The following is a 7,764-nucleotide window of genomic DNA, read 5'->3' on the forward strand; positions in this document are numbered from 1 at the left end:
GGTTACTAACCACATTAGTAACTAATATGCTATTCATATTAATCCCAACCATCTTGCCCATTAGTTTATGACAACATGAGTTTACTCATCCAATTATCATAATCTAATTTAAGTATTACCCCATATTCATGAAAAATGATTTTCGATAATTCAGGTGTTACCATAAGACCCTGAGCTTGAGTTTACTCAACAACCCAAAGGTCCCCAGTACTGCCGGCTGAATTATAATATTAGGGAGTGTCAACCGATTTTAATAACTTACTTATTTACTTAACTTTTTAATGAGGGATTTTATTTTAGGTCTCATAATCTAACTTAGTCTTGATTTGCTTTAGCATACATCAGACACATACATTCACATACATTGGCGTTATGGACATATCATCTAAATTATTCCGTCGAGCCAGAGACGGAATAAAATGGCAAACCTAAAGAAATACTAACTATTACATATTTCTCTTTAGGTCCTCCGTCTTCTCCATGACGCCTTGAAATTACATATTAATTTCTATACTACTAAAAGAAAACTTCAATTGAATTGAAGGGAATTAGATGAGATGAGAAATTACAATAGATAGTAGAAAGGCAGGACGCGCATGCCCTATTTCAAAAATACCAAAAGACTAAAGAGAGGGTCCAAATATGTCCATAACTCCAAACATGCATAGACTCAATTAAATAAATTTAATTGGTTGATTACATAACTATCTTATGTAATATTTATGTTAATCACATTAACTTATCAAATTAACTTTCATCCAATTTTACTTCTAATAGCACTACAACAAAAATGAGTAATAATGAGAAAAAAGTAATGATAATAACAAAATTCTCATTGAAAAATAAATATAATGAGAAGATATAATATTATTAAGTATTAATTACCAATAATTTTATTTTTTAGATATTTTTTTAAAAATATCCTCATTAAATAAGAAAAAACTAATGAGAATATGAAATATTTTCATTAAAACATACCATCAATAGCTATGATAAGAATAAATAATATCATAAATATTAAAAATAAAATAAAATAAAATTATATATTCCCCAGATATATAGAGCACAATTTTTTACTAAAATATTTCATTAAAGCACCATGGCTTCCCTCCAAATTTTTGACTAAGAATTTCATTAAGGCGCCATCCATTCCCCCAAATTTTCACGAAACCTAAAATTGTACTCATCGGCGATTCCTCTCCCAGTTCAGGCTATCTTCGCTTTCTTCTTAATCCCAGTTCAACCTCTTCATCAGACTTTTCAAATATCTTGCAGGAACAATTTTTCATTCTCCCCTTTTTAGGTTTTGCTCACCTCGGCTGTCCTTTTTGCTAAAATCGATACCCTCTCCTCTTTCTCTCTCAATCTGCGTCCTAGCCTCTCAATCACCTACCTCCCTTCATCTCTCGATTTTTATCAGCCGGTCACCCCTCTCTCTCCACTTCCATCATTTTGAATGTCTCAAAGGCATCGTAAGGATACTCGCGCGGATTATATTTTCGAAGGCAACTGCTGCGTGTGGACTCCTCACAACCATCATGGGCCAGATTATGCTTCATTAGGTGAGTTAACTTCTTAATTAAATGGGTTTTCTTTGGGCTTGCGTTAATTTTGAATGAATTTGGTGCCTTTTCTTGTTAATTTGTGAAGCAGGTTAGAGTTTCTACTGCTGAAATTGATTACTCATTTTGTTTCAGGAATGAAACTCGACCATGTTTGGGGGTATCTACTCATAATTTTGGTTGTTTTGGCTTGTTTTATTGGTTTGTCCCGTGACAAGTTTTGTTCTCCCGTGTTCATTTTATTAACAAATTGCTTGTTATAATTGCATTTTGGGGTTTTGGCGGTTTAGTACAACATTAAGATTGAGCATCTGAATAACTTCTTGAATTTTGTGATTTATGATCTTTGGTTAAGGGTAATGTGTAATTTTAAGACAAAAATTGAAGTTCAAGTTGAGTAATTTCATAAACTTACTGTTAATGTTGGTTATGTGTAATCTAAAGACAAAAATTAAAGTTCAAATTGAAGTCCTGTAACAGGTTGTTAGACTTTACTGGCATGTAATCTGTTCAAGTTTCTATGAATTCATTTTACGTGGATAAGGGACTAATAGAAATCGAAAGGAGCAAGTCCATTAATGGGTGTTATGAAGGAACTGCGACCAATGGAAGCATTGTTGAGTAAGCTTGATAGATAGCCTTCTTCCATTGTTGTTTTCAGTATTTGATCCATTAATGGGTTCTGATTTTTATTGTTTTTTTGGAATTGATAGACGGATTGATTATTTTCAAAAACCAGTTTTGTAGAGATTGATGATTGTTTCTATTGCTACTTCAATCATGCAATTCAAAGATAAACAAGGCATCCTTATGATCAAAGTAGCCAACCCGAAATCGGACACTCTAGCTTCCATGTTCTGATCCAGTAATATATTGCTTGACTTTATATCTCTATGGATTAGGTGAGGAATGTTAATTATAAAGTATGATTCATGCACCCAAGTAAGAAAAGAAAGGAAAACCTCATACCAAAATGCACAATGTACATAATAGTTTGCTAGCTATAAGTAATCGTTAATCATAAAGTATGATTCAAGTAGTGGTTAATCAAACAACTGACAAGTTTTTCAAAGAAAGATATTCAACTTGCTTATTTGTTTTTAGATGACTTTGATTACCCACCACCATCCTCTTTGCCAATGCAATCTTCATTCAGAATAACATTCAATTCTTTAAAAAGTTACGTATAATGCTCGCTATTATTGCTCATATATTGCATTAGCTAGGCTACAAATTACTGTATTTGCATAATAAATGAATCAATTTATTATGAAAAAGAAATGCTCTGTTTGTTCTGTTTATTACATCTTTATATGTTTGTGCATTCTCTTGCACAATGTCAGAGCTAATATCTCAAATTTTGAAATGCCAGTGAGGTGCAAGGTGGCAAAAAATATAACATTTTAAGATCAATGAATTTCACATCTCAGACCCTTTACGTCCCACTTTAAGCTCTTTGTCGTACCCGGAATCAACAAATACAGCACCTGCAAGAGATTCTATTACATCTCCAAGCAACTGTAGTCATTGGCAGAGCCAGAACAAAACACTCGGAGGGTCAATGGACGAAATGTGTTACTTTGAAATTTTCTTTGACCCAGAAAGCCTGAATCTCTAATTTCCTGTGACCTAAATCAGCAAGAAGTTTCTGCCACTCAACAACTAGTAAGCTCTTCTATTCGACCCTTAGTCAATGTCTCTTTCTTAATTTTGATATTATCTAGTTCATGTAGTTTACTGCCATGAATCACCATTGTCGATATTGAAGTTTTGGTGGCTATACTTTGTGTACCCAATTTTTGTAAGCTTTTTCCTTGTCATGTTTTGTATTGCTTGTGTGGTTTCTCGAAAATGCTTTTGATAGATGGTAGAATTTTGTTTAAGGTTTTTCATTGTCCTGTTTTCTATTGCTCGTGTGATTTCTCAAAAAAAAAAAAAGCGTTTCTGATGAATGGTAGTTTGAGCTAAGAGTCCATGTATGTTCTAGTATAGGTAGTGTTCGTGGACTCTTTTTGAGACAATTTGAGTTGTGTTTGAATGAGAGATCAATGCATTAATGAATATGTAAATGTTATCATTCCTTTGACGTTCTCTCTGGATTCGAAATTCACCAGACTGATTAGTTTGTGAGAAACATAACAATTGATTGAAGATATGTTGGGTACGTAGTTGTATTCATTTTCCATCTATCAGTTTGAATTTGTTCTAACATGATTCTATATAGGGCTGTCAATTTCTTAAACAATGTGTTATTTATTTCATATATAATCATGTGTAATATATGGATCACATAACATGATTATGACACGGTAACCCATTTTGATATCCATGATTCTATATGGTAGGTTTTGGAAGCAATCACTACAATAAAGTGCCAAGAGAAATTTGATATAGAGTCATTGGAGACTCTTGGCGATTCTTTTCTAAATTATGCTACTAATCAGCAGCTATTTCAAACCTACTAGTCAACATGAGGGTCTTCTGTATTAAGGACAAGCTTATTTCTAATGCCAATCTATGCAAACTCGGATGTGACTGTAAACTTCTGGTAATCTTTTTTCCAGTACATATGATTCACGTGTTTTGCTTAATAATCATGGTCAACTTATAAATTGAAATTCTAGAGTTGTATTTTAATTGCATCATTCTGTTAAATTGGAGGGTTTTATTTGCAACAAATACTTGGAGCCCAAAAAATTGGATGATTCCTGGTGATAGTTCCGGGAGCCACTCACTAAATGAGGAAATTTTGAATGATACAAGCAAAATCTATGTAAGCGGCAGAATAAAGCTTAAGAAAAAAACAGTTGCTGATGCTGTTGAGGCACTGATCGGGGCTTATGTTAGCTCTGGAGGCAAAGTAGCTAGATTAATATTTCTGAACTGAACTCATATAAAGGTCGGTTTCTGAATCTACCATATGAACGACAATTCCAAGTGAAGATTGAGAGGCTTATTAACGTCCAATGTGTAGAATCGTTGTTGAACTACACATTTAGGGACCCTTCTTCTCTGTTATTGGAAGCATTGACCCATGGTTCCTATATGATTTCTGAAATTCCAAGATGTTATCAGGTATCTCTTAAACAACTAAAAAATGTTGGCTTTATTGTTTCAAATTTTTATATGTTTTGATTTTTTCCATTGACTAATTGTTATGTAGCAACTAGAATATCTTGGAGACTCTGTATTAGACTACCTAATCATAGTTTACTTGCACGACAAGGATAGTTAAGAGACCTTAGATCTGCATCTGTAAACAATGACTCATATGTGCTCTACTTGCCCTACGGAAAAGGCTGCATAAGCATATTTTTCACGCATCACAAAAGCTTTGCAAGGATATTGACAACACAGTTACAAATTTGGAAAGGTTTTCTTCATCATCGGCTGGGATTTAGAGATATGTTTCCCCAAGTTAGTCATGATTGTACTGAATTTTGTTCATTCACGATTTCAGGATTGATATAATGTTAATGTAGGCAGTGGGTGGATTTACAGGGGTCACGGAGGCCGTTGATCCCCCGACTTGGGGATAAATAAAGAAAAAGTATAGTTTTCAATGGGTTTTAGTTCCAAAAATAATTGTACTTTTTAACACATTTTGTCCATTGACCCTGCGAGTGTTTTGTTCTGGCTCTGCCAATGACTACAGTTGCTTGGACATGTAATAGAATCTCTTGCGGATGCTGTATTTGTTGATTCCGGGTACGACAAAGAGGTTAAAGTGGGACGTAAGGGGTCTGAGATGTGAAATTTGTTGATCTTAAACTGTTTTATTTTTTGCCACCTTGCACCTCACTAGCATTTCAAAATTTGAGATATTAGCTCTGACACTGTGCGAGAGAATGCACAAACGTATAAAGATGTAATAAACAAATAAGCAAGTTGAATATCTTTCTTTGAAAAACTTGTCAGTAGTTTGATTAACCGCTACTTGAATCATACTTTATGATTAACGATTACTTGAATCAATTGCTTGACCTGAACCAAGTAAATTAATAATTTCATTTTCTGTTACATACTTAAGTCAAAGACTGTTTTTGTCTATTTTACAGGGTTCTTGTGCCATGTTTCCACTGAGGCCTTTATCATGGACCAAGGGGTTCAAATGGAAGAATCATGTATCAACAATTCATGCGCCTGGAAGGACCAGATAGATATTAGTTTAAGGTTAGAAATGCTGGATGAACCATTTAGTTTGTTTTTAACCATATGCAAATGGCTTAGGTTTAGGGATTTGTTGTCCCTTTGATGACTATGTCCAGGAGAAAAATGGTTCAAACCTCAATTGTTTTGTGATATATCTTGCTGATTTTAATTTTGAATCACTTATTGTCTTAAACGATGCTTTATAAGTGAAGCTCTGCTACTGATTTGCATGTCCTCTGAATTCTTATTTCCTTGTTATCTAATGGATGCTAGATGTTAAAGGAACTGCTTTTTGAATTATTTCATCAGTATAGGAGCTTGTACTCATGGACTCTGAGATGAAAAATTTCAACATTTTGTCGTTCACAGGTAGTGCGCAAAATGATGAATCAGAAACTTTCTTTGGTGTTATTGGATATTGTATTGTTGTGAGGTAAATGAGTAAAGCATCATCTAGAGCAGAGCAGAACAACCACCTTGTCCTAGATTAGGTGTCATAGGATGCATAGTTTCACCATCCTCTGTTACATTTCCTTTTGCTTAGAGCTCCGATTATCACATTCCATGGCTGCCTTAAGTGATTAACAGTTGAAAAGTTCTCTATCGATCGTGTTAACAAAAGCGGTGCTATATTTGATTCTACCAAATTGAGGTAATCATGGTGCTTGAAGTATTAATTTGCCTATTTGCATTATGTTCATTTGGAACATGTTTATATATTGGCCCTATGATCTTTTAATTAGAACACATTTTTTATTTTTTTGGTACTGTAATTAGGTATATTAATTACAGTGCTTGCATTGTGTAGGTTGTTGTTTGACGTACAGTGGTTGGAATGTTTGGCTATGCCATGTTTGTTCGAGTCAGGCATCCGGCTAGAGCTTTTATATAGGATGTTGATGCCGATTGTTTACCAATATGTAAATCCAAGCTATTGTGTTGCTGATGTAATGCATTGCTCTTTCTTCTTTTTTTTGGTAGGCGAAAGTTTAGGTAAGAGTAGGTCTATCCACTCCAAAGGTCAGGGCAAACCACAGTGGAATTGCTCTTTCTTCTTAGTGAATTGAAATGGAACTTTGTTTTATAATCTATTGTTGAATTGTATTCTTATAATTAATAAGCAGAATATTGTTATATAATGTAAATATTTTTTTTATCATGATAAATTCTTTAATGAGGGGTTTTGAATCATTATAAAAGATTTAATGAGAAAATTTTTAATCATTATATAAAATATTAATGAGAATATTTTTAATTATTATAAACAATTTAATGAGAAGAGTTTTTATTATTACAACAAATTCTAATGAAGACGATTAATCTCATTATATATGGTGATAATGAGAAGGTATTTTATTCTCATTACTACATTTAGTAAGGGACCCCTGTAATGAAGGGAGCCATGAGAGTAATAATTCTCATTAAAAATTCTTTCATGAGAATATTTGGACTTTTAATGATAATTTTTCTTCTCATTAAAAGCCTCTTTTTTGTAGTGTAGTTTCGTACCCTTTTATATTAAACTTTTAGGTTAATATAACTATACAAAACTTTAATTATGCATGTTTCAATTATTTAGATTTTAATTCATTTAACATTTTGATTTACAAATTGGTAAAACAAACTTTTAAATAAATTTTCATTCGATAATCAAAACAGAAAACTATCAATTTCTGAAATATATATATATTTAAATATAAAACGATTTTAAACTATTTAAAATCAAGTGGGTATCGGGCCGGGCCCGAGAGCGGGCCGCTGCCGATTGGCAGCAGCCTTTAGGGCGCGCGGGACGCCGCTGCCTTGCGACAGTGGCCAGTCGCGCCGCGAGGCGCGACTCGGGCTGCTGTCGCATTTTTTTTATAATAAATATATATATATATATATATATATATATATATATATATATATATATATATATATATATATATATATTAGTTCTAAAACGGTTTTAAAACGATTTTCAGAAAATAGGAAAACCTACCATAGATTTCCTGTTTTATCTTTTTAGGATTAATAAAACTGATTTTATCAATCTAACTATAAAACT

General features: G+C 33.1%; 1 long non-coding RNA gene across 11 annotated transcripts; it reads left to right on the plus strand.

Annotated features, from left to right (window-relative positions):
* The first annotated feature begins 1,098 nt into the window (after positions 1 to 1,098).
* On the plus strand, positions 1,099 to 6,682 carry LOC136200772 (uncharacterized). 11 transcript variants are annotated; one of them, XR_010673500.1, is made up of 9 exons: positions 1,099 to 1,562; positions 1,698 to 2,183; positions 2,276 to 2,464; positions 2,935 to 3,227; positions 3,908 to 4,110; positions 4,224 to 4,637; positions 5,621 to 5,735; positions 6,084 to 6,366; positions 6,523 to 6,682. It is a non-coding gene; the product is annotated as an uncharacterized lncRNA (long non-coding RNA). The 11 variants fall into 11 exon arrangements; XR_010673501.1 differs by having other exon boundaries at positions 2,302 to 2,464; XR_010673503.1 differs by having other exon boundaries at positions 1,698 to 1,763; positions 2,043 to 2,464.
* Positions 6,683 to 7,764: the final 1,082 nt, after the last annotated feature.

Source organism: Euphorbia lathyris, chromosome 7, assembly GCF_963576675.1.
Source record: "Euphorbia lathyris chromosome 7, ddEupLath1.1, whole genome shotgun sequence".
Classification (NCBI taxonomy): Eukaryota; Viridiplantae; Streptophyta; class Magnoliopsida; order Malpighiales; family Euphorbiaceae; genus Euphorbia; species Euphorbia lathyris.